The sequence below is a fragment of the Polypterus senegalus genome, chromosome 3 (assembly GCF_016835505.1).
Source record: "Polypterus senegalus isolate Bchr_013 chromosome 3, ASM1683550v1, whole genome shotgun sequence".
In the NCBI taxonomy this organism is placed as follows: Eukaryota; Metazoa; Chordata; class Cladistia; order Polypteriformes; family Polypteridae; genus Polypterus; species Polypterus senegalus.
In genome coordinates, this window is record NC_053156.1 from 235,652,901 (window position 1) to 235,670,726 (window position 17,826).

Genomic DNA, 17,826 nt, shown 5'->3' on the forward strand with positions numbered 1-17,826 from the left:
TGCTTTATTATTAAATAATCCAAATAAGTAAGGCTATAAAATCCACTGCCTTCTGTGGGAGTAAAAATAAATCCATGAATAAATAAATAGCTTCAATGAAGGTAAAATCAAGGTTAAAATACAGTTAAAATTTCCCTGTGCACCCTTCAGGTCTCCATAGTTCGGCCAAGGTGCTGGCAGGCACTCTCCCCACTTCAGCTTTTGTCCCAGCCATGTCTCTCCGTCACTGCCGGGAGCCAGACCTCCATCATCCTGCCACCTTATACCTTTTGGTCAAACAGGACCCCTAGAGCACTCGATCACTCCTGCTCCTACCAATTGCTCAACAGGAGCAACGTGCGTCAGGAGCGCAATTCCCTTTACTCCATCGTGGGATCACCAACTGCCTTACCTCCTATTCACAACAGTGGCTCATGTTCCCAGTCCTTTCTCTTTTTTCCAAATCGTCTCTTCTGATTTTACTCATTTCCATCCTTCTTTCTTGGTTTTCTTTTTTCTAAATTACTCTGGCTCCTTTAAGGTGCCTTAAAGGTCCTTTTAATGACCCACGGAATGTCAAAGAGAAAACTGGCTAAACTAAACTGGAACAGGGCTCTTTTCCTAAATTTTATTCCTATTCTGTTTGATTATTTTGCATTTTTATTAATTCTTTTGTGTTTAATAGGTTAGTAAGTTTATATAGAGTTATATGTACGGAGAACAGAGAAATTCTTACCATAATTAGTTTCATAATTATTGAGTATAGCTGTAGTAACTTGAACCGCCTGTCTCAGACACAGAACAGAATCTCATAACATGTTTGTCATAGCGAGATATATATATCTACACACACACACACACACACACATACATATATAGAGTGATAACTGTAATGGAAGAGACAGGGTTTTTTTCTTTTTATTGAGTCTTTTTGTTATCTTTTAAGTATTATTTTCTTAAATATATGTTTGTCTTTTGTTTTGAGAATACTATTTTGTTTAATTATTTTATATTATGTATGAAATATATTATTGTTTTAATTATATATATGTTTTGTCCACATTATGATGAACTTAAGGGGGAGGGGCAGCTGCAGGACCACCCACAGGCCTACAAAAACTGATGGAAGCCTCAGTACTTATGTTGTGACATTGCTTGACTTGTCTTGCTCTTTTTTGTTCTTGTTAATTCATTTTAGTTAAATACATTTTTAAATATAAAGGAACTTTGTTTTTACCATTTTGGCCAGGTGTTTTGAATGGCTTCCCCTCTATCCGACTTACAGACAGTTGCACCGATGATGTTATGTGATGCAACTTCTGGGATGCACCTCCTAGAAACCAATCATCGTATCATAGCAATATGGTGGCAGCCACAAAAACAAATGGCAATGAATTGAAATTCATAACATAACGTTAAAGTAAATTAAATCTTTAAATGAAAATATAAAATAATTATAAATATAAATATAAATATAAAATTGTTAATCCCATAGTGCCATGAGATTCTCTGTTATTTGGAACCTCAGAAAAAGTTAAGCAGGATTCAGAAAAAAATATATTCAGCCCAGAAGGAAAAATTACAAATTAAGAAATCATAGAATTCTCCCTCTGTTGACCTTTGGAGGCTAAAAGTCTGGTTCTTGAGTTTGTGAAGGCTTACTTTGATTTCTAGGTCTCATTTTTAGGCCTTGAAGCCTGATTTTGAGTATCAGAGCACAGAATATTTTGTATTTTGAGAACTTGTTTTGTTGATCTGAATTCAAAAAAGAGTTAGTTCATTTGTTTATCAGTGGGTGGAGCAGGCTACATCAAAAAAAAATCTGTTCCAGGTGTAAGACACTAACTTATAGATTTATTGAAGAGAACTTGTGCTCAATGATACCTCTACCTATGGGAAAATCTTAGATTGTATTGATACTTTGGTAATTGCTGTGGTAATAAACCAGAACCACACTGCCATGGGCAACATAGATCAAAACCCTGGAATAATCCAAAGCAGTAAATAAACTGGGAGACGAAGGCGCAAGGGACAAGACAGTATGAATTATGAGGGCAGTTATCAAAACCAAAAAATAAGCGGAGCAAGACATCATATAGTGCTGGGAGGTACACCGGTTCATACCGAAAACCGTTTTATATTTTTGTTATGCTATGGATTTTTCTGATATCGCAAGACCGGTTTAAATAGCCTAAACAACGTTCGGAATGTGGAGCAGCAGTAAACTGTTTAAGGGGGGACCTTTTTCACTGCTACACTGCTAAGCACACATGCAAAGGAGTACATGCGTTAGTGTAATTATTGAGTGGTGAAAATGAACAGAGAACATTCCGAAGCTGAAGCTGTAGCAGACGATAAAGATGACACAGAAGAACTTTTGCCGAAAAAAAGAGGTGTGTCTGTTGTCTGGAGATACTTTGGTTGTAAAAGGTCAGATGTGGACCAAACAACTATTTACTACAAATGCTGTCGAGCTAAATTTATCGCCAGAGGCGTGTGGTATAGCGGGTCCACAGCTCAGATCAGAGGCCACTTTTTAAATAAATAATCGCCGTACTCACGGCTTAGAGAGGGAGCATGGTAGTGTGGAAGTGGTCCTTGAGTGATTTGTGATGCGGAGGGTTCTTGCTTAAGTGCACAGGTGAGAAGTCGTCCTCATCTGTAATTGTTGCCAGGAGCTGCTGATTGCCACACCTGATCCACATCCCCGTGATAAATAATAGAAGCGCAAGGCGGCTAGGGAAGAAAGAAAAAAAACTGGAGGTGAATGGAGAAGAAGGAAGCAGGACGGAGAAAGCCGGTGAGAGAGAGAAAGCGAGCGAGCGCAGACTCGCACTGTTTGCAAGCAGCTGGGAGAGGCAAGCCTGAGTGGGGTGTTTGGCCAGCACCAGAGGGCCAACGGTAGTGGTCACTCCTGCTGAGCGCTTGTTTGGAGCAGGAGTGACCGGCCTCGCCACAGCAAAGGTAGCGGGAGTCGGGGACTTGGGAAGTGGAAGCCCCAGCATGAGTGTCCTGGGGCCTCATGCCTAACGCCGTGCGTAGAATTCGCACTATAACATGACGTAAGCACAAAAGCCGAAATGTGCTTATGCACAGAAAAATCCAGATGCAGGAATCTATGCGTTCACCAACTTCTGTGTTCTTCCGCTACATAAATCCTGGTCAGTGTGAAAAGTAATACCCGTGCATGCGCGTGCTGTCCCACCCCAACTCCTCCCAGAATTAGGCCTCTTTGAATATGCAAATCAATATAAATAGCCCTTAAGCTCAGCCTTCTGTGAATAGACAATGACAAAAGCAAGAGGGAAAATGGAAGAATTTCAGCCAATACCAAGTGGAAGCAAGGAAAAAAAGTACTATTTTTTGGTTTAAACAGTGGTATAAATCAACAAAAGAAAGTTGATCGACTGACATAGCGTGTCGCAGAAACTCAAAAGCTAAAGTTTACAAAGTTGCACAGCGCCCTAAATAAAAAAGAAGTTGTCAGATATCAAAGTCGCAGTGAAAAGGCGAGTCATAGCGCACCATCTGAGTTTAATATGAAAGCTTATTAGGGCACAGAGAAAAAAAAAGGCACAAAGTGGGGAAAAAGCACGAAATGTCAACTTCAATCTTGAAATGTCCACTTTAATCACATAGTTTATTTTGTCAATAATGTAGAACATCACAAACTTCATCTTAAAATCATTTAATTTACTAGTTTCTCAAATCCCATCATAACTAAAGTAGCATGTTAATCGCTTTGTTTTGTATTTGATCTTCTATGTACTCAATGTGTGTGAATCACTACGTGCTTCCGTTCTTTCTCTTTTTCTGACAGGACACAGAATCCATTACATTCGTGATATTACAGCTCTCTGAATAATTAAAATACTGAGATGTATATGTGATATTATTTCCATGATGATTGAAATGAAAGCATGTTATTAAACATGGGAACACGATGGTGCAGTGATTGTTCATGTCTCACACAAGATGCTGCTGCGCCATGCACGACCTTCGATTAAATAATTTATTATAGCAGTACTGTCTCTTTCAAACGTACTAACCTCCAATTCCTGTCCTTACTTTTCTTTCCCCAAATACCCAATCGCCACACAATCAGCTCTGTAATAAACGTTACGCCATCTGTCAGCTTACAACGACGATTCTTCAAAAGTTTTAAGGAACATTGCAATATCTTCATAGTACATGTTTAATTATTCTATCCTTCTATCCTTCCAGTGTCGCGCCAGCCTCAGTAAATACACAGTGCGAGGCAGGAACAATAAGTGAACTTGCTAGCGCTGCGGCACCATGTCCTCACATGTTTAATTATAACAATACAGATTATTTAAATGTAGTTAAAGTTTTATCTGTATAATATAATCAACATATTTTGCTGCATTTCATCTTAAAAATGATATTGTCATTATATGTAAATACGCGCTTTATAAAGTGGCGCTCCCAGCAGGTTGTGCAGTATTATAACTGTAGTGCAAGTTTACAGTGGGGTAATTGTATTTATAAGTACAAATAGTTCTACAAGGAGCAATTGATTGAGTGCGTTTATAGTTCTTGGGATGAAACTGTTTCTGAACTACGAGGTCCGTACAGGAAAGGCTTTGAAACATTTTGCCGTGGCTAAGGCAGCGTGTGCTTGATGATGTATACCAATAATTCTCTTTCCAATCCACTGCTGCTGCGATTCCCCACTCAGATACAGTGATAAAAATACTCCGAGTGGTGCAGTGTGTGCTTTGCTTGCCCACCCCCGTGTTTGGTTTACCGGATATACAATACAATTTATTTTTTGTATAGCCCAAAATCACACAAGAAGTGCCACAATGGGCTTTAACAGGCCCTGCTTCCTGACAGACCCCCAGCCTTGACCCTCTAAGAAGACCAGAAAAAATCAAAGAAATCTTGGGAAAGGCAGTTCAAAGAGAGACTCCTTTTCAAGTAGGTTGGGAGTGCACTGGGTGTCAAAAAGAAGGGGGACAATGCAATACAGTACAATACATAGAACAGAATACATCTTCAATACAGTAAAAAAATTCTAGAAGTACGGATTAGAATTTCACATTAGATGATATCACATAATATGATTTGGATTTGTTTTAAGTCCTGGAGACCTCATTCATCAAGCTGCCTCCTCCATTTGGCCATTCCACAGCTGAAATAGCACTAATCCGATGAAAGGACACCTCTTTCCCACGATTCCTGCGATACTCCATCAGGGATGACTTTACCTTAGATAGGCAATATACAATTTAAAGAGATTGTTATTTTCTTGGGAATTGTTAAATATGCATTATTTTCACTTTTACCTTAAAAATTTTTGTAAAAACAATACTTGTCCTTTATTTTCGGCCCCGTGCGTGGTTACATCTCTTCCTCGCCAGACGTATAACGCTGCTTGCGTTGTGAAAGCAGGGGTGGCTGAACGTTCGCTAAGGATATGCCGTTGCATCATCTGCTGTCTTCCTTTTGTTGTCGAGCTGCACGTTTTGCTTGTCTCTTGTCGTTGTTTTAAGACCTGGGAGCACATGATACTTGTCTGACAGATACAATCCAACAACTGCTAGTGTTAGATGTCTGCGGACTTGTTTTAAATGATGGCTCACTGGCTGGTCTAGCGTGACATTCTTAAAACAGTACTTGTCCCTTTATTTACGGACCCGGGCGTGGTTAAATTCTTTCTTGCAGGACGTACAGTATAACGCTGCTCGCTCGTGCAGGGGGTGGGGGAGTTGGGTTGCTGTCTCACTGCACTTCAATCTTTTTAAAGCCTTTACAGCTGCTGTCCTTTTTCCTACTTTGTGTCTCTGTTGCTCGCGTAGTCTCTTTCGTCTTGCGGGTCTTTTATATGTCTTCCGAGAAGATCACATAACGTAGCCTTGCTTTTGCTTTCCAGTACAGGATTTCTTTTTATAATAGAGAGATATATGTTGTCACACACATGTGAGTTGGAGGCAGTCAAAGAGCCTAAAGGTGAGTGAAATATCGCAAGACAAAGGGTTATCACATGATACTTACCTTAATCTCTTTTCACCTACAGAAAATTCGAAGAAAAATAAGAAGTCCCACTTCCAGGTTCAAAATGACCACCATGACATCACTTCCGGTTCACCCTGATGACGTCATTTCAGGTTACATCAATCCATCAGCGAAATTTGCCAAAGCATTTTTGCAGTAAATATGATGTGTTTGCTGGTGTAGCAATTTTGACGAACATTTTTTTCCCAGTGCTCCATTATGCTTTGTGAGGCCAGCATGATAGCACAGAGCTGTAGTAGCCATGTCCACAACTTTCTCGATGAATGCTGTAAGAGTACTCTGATTTACATTCAAGTTACTCTAGACAGATTTATACCCCACATGCAATAAAAAAAAATTCAAGAGTATTTTCATTTGAGAGATACAATAGCAGACAGAATATTATAAAAATGCTTTGTTGTTCATTGTACATTGTAACTTCACTGACAGATTAGGCATTTTATGCCCCTCACTATGCACCGCAGATCAAGTGCTGGCAGGTACAGCAAACTAATTAAATAATGCTGATCCTTCATATCATATGGTCTCAGGGTGTGCCAGAACACACCGGTACACAAACAATATCTGCAGATATTCCAAAGCTCAAATAGGGAAGTATCAGTATATGGTACCACCAATCAATATTTGAGTCTCAGCGGCTGTAGCCACAGGCAACTCATTCTGAAAGGGGTGTGGGCCAAATGCATGCGCAATTAGCTATGCTGCGCTGCACCTTATCAAAGAACCTTAAAGAAGCATGACCTCCAGAGTCAGAAAACACAAGAGACCCTCTGAAATAATAACAACAAGATGTACTACTATTTACAAGGCATTTCTATCTTTCTGATGTACGAAAATGTGGAAATCATCTGCAAAGATATATCAGAAACAAAAAAAAGACATGCCAACTGTGTCAAATCTACAGTATCTGTGCAGATGATCTGCTTTAAATGCCTTGTAAATAGTAATAAATGCTTCATTTGTATTATTATTTCACAGGGTTTAAGGTTTGTTTTGACTTGGCACAATTCCAAAAGCATTCACACCTTCCCTTATATAGACCAGGCCACTGAGACTCAAAGATCAGTTTGCGCAACCTGCTACATGGTACAGACACTCAGTGCCCCGAAGACTGGAACTCTGTGAGCACAATGATATATATCTTTGCTTACTGCTAGGTTGTGGACATTTGTTGTGTTTTGTTTGTGGTTATCATTCCATTGGCATTTTTTAATGTTTGAACTAAGGTTCTGCCTCACAGCTAGGTCACATTTTTGGCAATAGTAACTGGTCCAACACATTTGGCAGATACTTCTCTAACCCTTAGGGACACTTGAAATACCATTGAACCATTATATTCCACTCAAAACTAGTTCAGTTTTTCCATCTCAGTTAACTTTAAAGTATTTCACTGATTGCAGCAAAGTTCCCAAACATTTCTGTGATTTTGCCAAGCTCACCATGAAGCAAACACCATGGTGTTCACTCATCACCATTCCTCACTTAACTGCAGTTAAAGGTAAACCTGGAGTCAGATCTAGAACCTAACCATTGTTCAATGCCTCCTATTTCACAGGATAACTGCTATACAGTGTCAGTCTAGATTACTGTTTTTTTTTCTGTACTACAGGGCTCTGCCCCCTGCTCGCTTCGCTTGCTGACCCCTGGGCGGACGCTATGTACCAGCCACTTCACTAATAACAGAATAAGGAGTCTTAAACATTTTCCTAGTCAAAATCAAAGTAAACCCTAAATAATAGAACAGCTTTGTTAAGAAATAAAAGTGAGTCTTTGTTTTTGGGTGTTTTGTGAAGTAGATGTAAAGGGACCAAGAAATAAACGTGTGTCAATAAACTGAGTTTGTAACTGTGCATTCTACCCAATATGAATCCCAATTTAAAAAACAAAACCCTAAATCATAGTCTAAGTTCATACAATATAGTCTTTATGCCTGAAAATCAAGAAGAATGAAATGTACAGAAAAGGTGTCATGTCTTTATCCAAATCCTGGTTAATCCAGAATATCTAAGGTTGACCTTTTATGCCATTACAACAATGCTGCTAAACATTGCATATTAACATATTAATTCTATAGTAATGTGATGGCAACCACACCACAAAATGGCAGCGACAAAAAAAAAGAGAAAAGACATAAATAATTTTAAAGTACTTGAAAACAAACCCAGATCAAAAACGGAATACTGGGAATTAATTCTGCAACCCCAAAAACCACAATAAATTTGATTTAAAAAGCAGAAATCTGTCTATAAAACAAGATACAAATTAAAAAACAAAATGTAATCATAACATTAAGCAAAATTCAGATATAAGTGAATGTGTACCTTCAGCTTTAATACTGGCAGAGCAATGACAAAAGTCTGATTTCATAATCAATGTGGAATCTGAAACCTACTTAATTAGAGTAGTAATAAGGGGAAGCAGGCAGTGATTCTTCACTGTTATTTTATTAAGTTCAGAAGTACTCAAGGCAGCTTGGCTGGAAAGCAGCACAAGACACTCTCTGCCTGCCTTTTAATTTTAACCTCCCTTGTTTGAATAGCCTACTAATGAAATGACAGAGAACAACTGTTACATATTACTATCATCAGATCAGAAGATGTACAGTAGATGTCTTTTGAGAAAGAAAACAGAACAAACAGGTTATGTGCAGACTATGGTTGCTATCAGAGAACAGAGGCCTTATCAGTTATTATAGTCAAGTAAGAATTGCCAGGGGTTGTTAACATGAGCACACTAACTCATTAAGAGCCAAAACAATAAGAAATGGAAAGCCATGTATTGTTACCAGAAAATCGCCACCTAAGACACTACAGCAGTGGATCTCAACGTTCAGTCCTAAAGGTTCCTTGTAGCGCAAGTTTTTTCTTCTAACCAGTTTATCAGTCTGTCAATCATTGTTACCTTTGACTTTATTATTTAAAGAGCTGACCCATTTTGTCCTTTCATTTTGCATTCAGTTAATTTCTGGATCTTCTGTGAAGATGCTCATGTAACCTGTATGTGTGTGCTAGACCATCAATTATGTTTTCTGTTAGGCTTTTCTCTGAATTTACTGTCTTAATCTTCTTTATTTATTTATTTGGTTTGTACAATACTATATACTGTATACCCTGCCATTCTTTCTTATATTCTGTAAGTGCCTTGAGCATGGGAAAGGCGCTATATAAATAAAATGTATTATTGTTATTATTATTAGTGTCAAACTTACACTTAGAGGACAATTAAGACATACTGTATGTGTATGTTATTTGTATTTCTAAGTACTTAATTTGTTTTGGTATTTTAAGTCACATTTTATGTGGATTTTGCTTTCTTAATTGTACCTAAATACAGACAATTCATGTTGAACAGAGCTGGTACCTGCACAAATCACTCCAAAATGAACTGCTATTTCAATGTTACCCATTGTTGTGCTTATTAGGTTGTCTTAATAATTGTCTAAATAACTCGAACATTAAGATAAAAAAGAATATTTAAAACAAATGGAATCACTTATGACTTGTCCAACACATATAAATTCCTGCTTCATTCAGTGAAAAATGTATGGTAGCATAACCAGTCTGTCATTTCCAGACTGTTGTAAAAAACAATAAAAGTTTGTAATTTCTTTCTCTTTGATTTATCTGTATTTTTTATATTGTATACTGTTTTTAACATTGCCATGTATCATATCTTACGCTCAATAAACAACTAATCACAAAAAAAGAGATTGAATTAAGTTAGAAATCTACGTAAGATAGGTTGAAATAAAAACTTGTGATCAATGGGCCCTGAGGACTAAACATTAAGAACCACTGCAACACCTGTTCACATTTCAAATCCATAATCTTGGACAAAGAACTAATGGTGATGCACTGGAATTTATAAACAAGTCTGCTGTGAATTGTGGTGCCCTTTAAGAGGTCGTTCCTAGCAACCATGCAATGCTTTCTAGTAACCTATTAAATACCTAATCTATCTGAGGCTTTCAAAATATCTGTTTATTTATGTCAAAGTTTCCTGGGTTGGTAAGTAAGCATGTGTTGCATCTTTTTATAAAACTGATACTGCATACTCCAGTTGTGGTTCCCATGTGTGCTATTATACCAAACTGAAATGTTGCCTATAAGGCAAAAATAAGCAAAAGGAAAAATCTTTTTCATTATTTTAGAGTTTTACTAGGTTGGTAAGTTACATACTGTCTGGAGCCTATGAATCTATCATATAATACAAATGTACTACATGTTAACTTAGTACTGTTTGGTAGGTATTATTCATGTTACATCTTGTATCATGTGTCAAAGTATGTAGTCATGAACCAGGATAGTAAGATACAGAAAAGTTTGGATTGTAACTAGTTTTGGAACATAAGGGATACATATATTTCATATGCAGATAATGTTATCCTTGTGACCTTTTCAGATGTGGTTTTCAGAGTACAATGGAAAAGTTCAGAGCTAACGTACAGCTGAGACTTTTTGGACACTCTATCTTTTTATCAAGAAATATGCAGTCCAGAAAGAGCCCACACATGTGAAGACTGGCCAAGGGATTCTGCCTGTTGATTTTGTGCCTAAATTAGTCAATACACGTGTTGAAAACCCAATGAACAATAAAATTAGAAGACTGTGCAAAATTTTTATTTCTCCTTGGGAAATTAATCATATCTATCTATCTATCTATCTATCTATCTATCTATATAATCTATCTATCTATCTATCTATCTATCTATCTATCTATCTATCTATCTATCTATCTATCTATCTATATAATCTATCTATCTATCTATCTATCTATCTATCTATCTATCTACAGTCATATGGAAAAGTTTGGGAACCCCATCTCAGCCTGCATTATAATTTACTTTACTTTCAACAAAAAAGATAACAATGGTATGTCTTTCATTTCCTAGGAACATCTGAGTACTGGGGTGTTTTTCGAAAAAAAGATTTTTAGTGAAGCAGTATTTAGTTGTATGAAATTAAATCAAATGTGAAAAACTGGCTGTGCAAAAATTTGGGTACCCTTGTAATTTTGCTGATTTGAATGCATGTAACTGCTCAATACTGATTAGTTGCAACACCAAATTGGTTGGATTAGCTTGTGTGTCCAATCATGAGAAAATGTATTTAAGGTGGTCAATTGCAAGCTGTGCTTTCCTTTGACTCTCCTCTGAAGAGTGACAGGATGGGATCCTCAAAGCAACTCTCAAAACTCTGAAAGCAAAGATTGTTCAGTATCATGGTTTAGGGGAAGTCTACAAAAAGCTATCTCAGAGGTTTAAACTGTCAATTTCAACTGTAGGAATGTAATCAGGAAATGGAAGGCCACAGGCACAGTTGCTGTTAAATCCAGGTCTGGCAGGCCAAGAAAAATATAGGAGCGGCATATGCGCAGGATTGTGAGAATGTTTACAGACAACCCATAGATCAACTCCAAGACCTGCAAGAACATCTTCCTGCAGATGGTGTATCTGTACATCGTTCTACAATTCAGTGCAATTTGCACAAAGAACATCTGTATGGCGGGGTGATGAGAAAGAAGCCCTTTCTGCTCTCACGCCACAGAGTCGGTTGCTGTATGCAAATGCTCATTTAGACAAGCCAGATTCATTTTGGAACAAAGTGCTTTGGACTGATGAGACAAAAATTGACTTACTTGGTCAAAACAAAAAGCACTTTGCATGGCGGGTAGGAAGAACACCGCATTCCAAGAAAAACACATGCTACCTACTGTCAAATTTGGTGGAGGTTCCATCATGTTGTGGGGCCGTGTGGCTAGTTCAAGGACTGTGGCCCTTGTTAAAGTTGAGGGTCAGATGAATTCAACCCAATACCAACAAATTCTTCAGGATAATGTTCAAGCATCAGTCACAAAGTTGAAGTTACGCAGGGGTAGGATATTCCAACAAGACAATGACCCAAAACACAGTTCAAAATCTACTAAGACATTCATGGAGAGGGAGAAGTACAATGTTCTGAAATTGGCCGTCAAAGTCCCCTGATTGGATATCATTGAAAATCTATGGGATGATTGGAAGTAGGGTGTCCATGCTCGGCAGCCATCAAATTTAACTGAACTGGAGAGATTTTGTATGGAAGAATGGTCAAAAATACCTCCATCCAGAATCCAGACACTCATCAAATGCTATAGGAGGTGTCTAGAGGCTGTTATATTTGCAAAAGGAGGCTCGACTAAGTATTACTGTAATATATCTGTTGGGGTGCCCAAATTCATGCACCTATCTAATTTTGTTATGATGCATATTGCATATTTTCTGTTAATCTAATAAACTTAATGTCACTGCTGAAATACTACTATTTCCATAAGGCATGTCATATATTAAAAGGATGTTGCTGCTTTGAAAGCTCAGCCAATGATAAACAAAAATCCAAAGAAGTAAGAGGGGTTCCCAAACTTTTTCATATGACTCTATCTATCTATCTATCTATCTATCTATCTATCTATCTATCTATCTATCTGTCTGTCTGTCTGTCTGTCTGTCCAGAGATCCAAATGTATTTTTTTTCAAAATTAAATAAAAATTTCATATCAAGAATGTCTATTCAGAAGAAACAAGGAGCGGAATGATTGGAAATACACACACCTTGCAAAATTTAAGGGAAATGTCTTGCCATTAGGTGGTAGCAAAGACCTAAAAACTCACTAACTTTATAAGGGAAGGAAATAAATTTAAAAACAATATCCTGCATCTACTATTAAACCTTAGAGTGTGACTGACTTCATAATGTGTCCTAAGAGACAATGTAACAAAGACTCTTCTGCATAGTCCTCTGGATCTTCTGGATTTTCAGGCCTAATTTCAAGTTGCACAGGCCATTCTTATCACCTTTTGCTTAACACCTGACATAGTAAATGTATTTTTAAATAAAATGTATGTGCTTTGTACATAAACTGCATTAACTAATGATATGCAGAAAGTCAGTCTTATAGCTTTCACCTCATTTTATAACACAAATATATATATATATATATATACACACACACACACACAAAACACACACACATATATGAAACCTACACCTACAATCCTGTCAAAGGAACGTCAATAAGGGGAAGGGGAATCAGAGGAGCACGGTCCTTCCTAGGAATTTGCCGCAGTTGACACTCCGGCAGGAAATGCAAAAGCGGCGAACCTCCTCATTAATCCCGGCCAAAAAAGCTTAATGCGCTCTAATGTTTTATCGGGCCGAGATGGCCTCCAAGAAGGTGAGAGTGGGCTAACTCGCAAACCTGCCGCCGGTAGGTCAGCGGGACTAGCAACAACTTCGGACCTTCCCCTCATGTTCAGCAACCCGATACAATAATTCATTATCCATGACAAAGTGAGGTCCCTGTGGCATGGGCAAATCGCGTTGGCGTTAGCGAGAACCACTGCATTCTTTATGTGCTTCAGAGAGTCGTCATTCCACTGTTCTCTCTTACCACACCTAAACTTTATATATTTTTTTTTTTTTTACAAGCAACCCTTGGCAATTCACTTTGCTTTTGCTACTATATATATGAAATCCTTTTGTTTAAAGCCATTAAAATATTAATGTCTTGTTATTAAGATTAACTTGTTAAAAAGATTTGTGATAATGGGTGCTTTGAAAACTGCTGCATAAAATAAATATGAAATATCCAGTTACACAAACTCTTTGAACAAAGGGTTTTTGGTAGCCATAACAGGACACCTCAGATCTGCAACCTGGTGCAATTAAGAATTTCAAATTACTTATAATACATAATCTGAAAAATATTTTATATATTCTTTGTATATCTGCTTGAAATATATTTACCATTCCAGTTGAATCCTGCTTGAACTGCTACATTGTTCTTTATTCAGTGAAGTGATTCATAACATAAAAGATACATACTGTACCTGTCTAGTTGTTTTTGTGACTGTATCATTTAGAATTCAATTGCTGAGTTAAGACCAATAAGATTTTAAAACATGTCAATATTTTTCATGTTTGATGCATTGCATAAAGCAATTAGCCAAGATCCTTCAACATAAAGATACCCTTTAGATCTTATCACCAATCTGCCAAAAACTTTTACTGTAAATTGTCACAGAGAATTTGTGATGAAGTTATTATTCATGCAGTCTCTTTAAAATAATTCATATTAATTACATAAATCCATATCTAGAAAACTTCACAACAGGTGGCACAAACAGGACTTGAGCCTGAACAACATTCTTATTGGATGCATTGGATGTATAACAGGATGGAAAAAGCTCATAGATCAAGGTGCTTTAGTATAAGGCATTATGGACAGGGATGGACGACATTTTTTCATAACAGTCTATAATTTTCACATAATGCTCTTTTCCACACCCTGTGTGTTTAGTGAGTCTAGCCAGTCTTATAATGAAGTTGGTCTTGCTAATTAGTTTATTTAGATACCTGGCAACCCTATTATTTACTACTTGAAAAATGTCAGGAAATATTTTTGTATCTTGCTTGCAAATGATTTACACTGCAACAATTATCCATCATTACTGATTATTGTAAAATGATACTGCTAAGAAAGTGACGGTTTTCCTAATTAATCAAGTGTGCACAACATTTTTTTATTGGTTTCCCTTATTGAACATCCGTTTTCGGCCAAGATATGTTCTGACACACTTTCAGAATGTGCATCATAGGCACAGAAAGTGTCTCTTAATGTTTTTGATTTTGCTCCTTAACAAAGATAACATTTAACTTAAACACATGGTACTGTTTTATGGATTCCTTAACTGTAGCTATTGCACTAGATTAAGTATCTAGAAAGAGAATAGACCAAGAAATAAACTTGAGTTTAGAATCAAATTTTAGAAAGCAACACTGCATTGCAGCACTCTGAAGGCAGGATGGCATCCTTCCTGCATTCAATTTCTCACCCCACCTCTGTAGAGGGTTCCCCACTCTCACTGTCTCCCACCACATCATCACTTCCCATAACTCTTTCAGCAAATTGCAACACATAACCTAAGAATGTTTTTTGTGAATGTTTGGATGTTTGTAATACCTTTTGTGGCACAGCACGTTAACACATTTTAGATATATTTCCATTTATGTCTTGATGAAACTGAGAGAATTTCTTACTTTGTTTTCCGTACGTATTGCAGAGTCTCTGGAAAACAGCTGATTTCTGCATCCTTATACCATTCATTTTACAGATATCCAATTTTTAATTTTGTACTCTAGAAGTGATAATACAAGTAGATAATGCATAAAATATTTTGGTTGTAAATTGAACAAAGGAGCTGTAATAATCTGGTAGCACTACCAGAGTCTATTCCTACCATGTGGCCAAGACTGTAAGGCTTCTGCTCCTCATAGCCATAATTCCAAAAATAAGTTCAGAAAACTGATGATTACTTGAAACGGGTGGTAAAATATGTGACAGTATGACACATGTATGTGGTACATTCTGCACACGTGAAGATATCAGTTTTGCCAAACTGAAAGTCCACAACACAAACCTTTTGCTAGCTATTATGTGTGTGATATCCATAAGGTGCATGGTTTTAGAGCATTTGAACAACCTAGACGAGAATAGGCAATTCAGCCCAACAAAGCTCACCAGTCCTATCCACCTAATTCTTCTAAAACAACATCAAGTCTAGTTTTGAAAGTCCTTAAGGTCTTACTGTCTATTATGCTACTTGGTCTATAGTTCTCTGTGTGAAGAAAAACTTCCTACTGTTTGTGTGAAATTTACCCTTAACAAATTTCCAACTGTGTCCCATTGCTTTTGATTAACTCAATTCAAAGTAACAGTCTTGATCCACTGTACTAATTCCCTTCATAATTTTAAACACGTCAATCATGTCCCCACTTAATCTTCTTTTGTTTATACTGAAAAGACTCACCTCTTTTAACCTTTCATCCCCTGAATGCCTGGAATGAACCTAGTTGCTCTTCTCTGGACCTTTTCCAGCGCTACTATGACCTTTTTGTAGCCTGTAGACCAAAACTGAACACAGTACTCCAGATGAGGCCTCACCAGCATGTAATAAATATATTTGTAGGCTTTGCTAGTAAGTGTATTAAAACAGGGTGGCAGCTGCGGGGCAACATTGTAGCCCCTTTCTGCAGGCTTCAATCCTTCTATCATCTCCCTCCTGTTTTGACTGCATGATTTTTCAAAATTTCTTAAATATGTCAGTGCATGCTTTGCTTTTCATTTTTCCACCCCAAGGCCAACTTCTAACAAGGATGTATCTCTTTCATTCATTGCACTGTGCCTGGCTCAAACATCCACGTAATGCTGGGCATTAAAAATGTTGCCATAGTCATGCTTTGGGCTATCACTATCCGATCTATGCTGCCTGACCGATTCGCTTCGCGGATGTAAAATTCAGTCGATGGGTTTGTAGTACGTAGTGCCAACCAAACTCAACAAAACACTGGGTTAAGTATGTCCCTGCGTTTCAGGGAAAATTCCCTTTTTACACATTCTTTAGTCACACTTCCCGAGAACACCGAGATAGTCATGTTAGCTGTAAAATGGGTGAGAATTATGGGGAGATGTGATACCTTTTGTCCTGCCAAACGTCCAGTTCGTCGCGAAGCCGGTGGAGCAACTGCGCGAGCCGTCAGCATCAGACAGACCCGACAGCGTAGTGCATTATCTCGTATTTTCAGAGAGACACGCTAAAAATGAATTCACCGAGAGAAACTCGCGATATTACAAAAGGCATAGTTCAGAACGTCGCTTTTTCCAAGGTTCTCGTACAAGAACTTTAAGTTGGAGGCTTGCAGTCACTTGCCATCCAGCCATCGACAGGCAGAGGTTGGGCACGGGCTTTGAAACCGGAGGGACGCAGCGATGGAAGCCCGAAACGCAAGGGGCTACAGAGTCGCTGAAATGCTCGGCATTGCGTATTTGTTTAGGTGTTGCTGTCGTCCCTTCAAAAGATGGGTAATTGAACCTTGTTTGTAATTAAATATAAAAAGTAATGGTTAATTTTGATTATCAATAAAAAGTGGGTTGTATTGTTTTAAGTTTCTGACTGTAATGTTGTGTGACACAACCCTGTTTGACGGAAGCTACTTAACCTTTTTAAAATCGCTTGCGACGTTTTATTTTACATCGTGTCAGACTCTGATTTAGAAAAGTACTCAGTCAGTGCTGTTGTTAAGAGTAACTCAGACAAGAATGGTATCAGTAAATAATTTCCTTCTTTCCATTAAGGACGAGTGCGGCCTCTCTTTCTTGTGTATCCCCTTGCGACAATCATGTTTGGACTTTCGGGTCTGCTATTCGGCTAAATCCGGGACTGGGCCAAAGGTTCAAAACCATCCAGGTTTTGCCTTTGTCCATTCTTTGTCTACAAAATTTTTCAATTTTGTTTTAGAAGACCACAAAATGAACTTTATAAGACTTCTGAGTTGCTATAGTACAAGAAAAACACTTCTTTCCAGAGTCTCTTATGCTTTTAATGCTATTCTTTATGACCAGGAATTACAAGCTGCCACTTAGAAAACATCTAACACCCTATTCTACACTCCTTGTGCAAAACCACACAACCACAATCCATGTTCATTCGATTCTGTTTTTATTAATGTTTCTTTAGGGCACACTGCTGTCCTACGAATGCCATGCCTATAAATCTGCTGTCTAACACGCAACCTGACATTGCAGAGAAGTCAAGTGTGGTGCAGCAAAATAAAGTATAAGATTGACCTGCTGTAGGTTCTTTTATTGTCTTGCGCTTATGCCAGTCTAGCTGAATCCACATCATATGGTTCTGAATGTGCTGCAGTCCCTTTAATGTAGTTTTGGACCATGTCATTTTAATATTTGGTTGTTTTCAGCTTCTTTCCATTTGTA

General features: G+C 37.8%; 1 long non-coding RNA gene across 1 annotated transcript in view; it reads left to right on the forward strand.

Annotated features, from left to right (window-relative positions):
- Positions 1-6,792, forward strand: part of LOC120525999 — a 100,791-nt gene extending 93,999 nt beyond the window's left edge. Inside the window, exon 3 of the long non-coding RNA XR_005633057.1 lies at positions 6,020-6,792. This is a non-coding gene — a long non-coding RNA (uncharacterized LOC120525999). The remainder of the gene's footprint in view (positions 1-6,019) is intronic.
- The last annotated feature ends 11,034 nt before the right edge of the window (positions 6,793-17,826 follow it).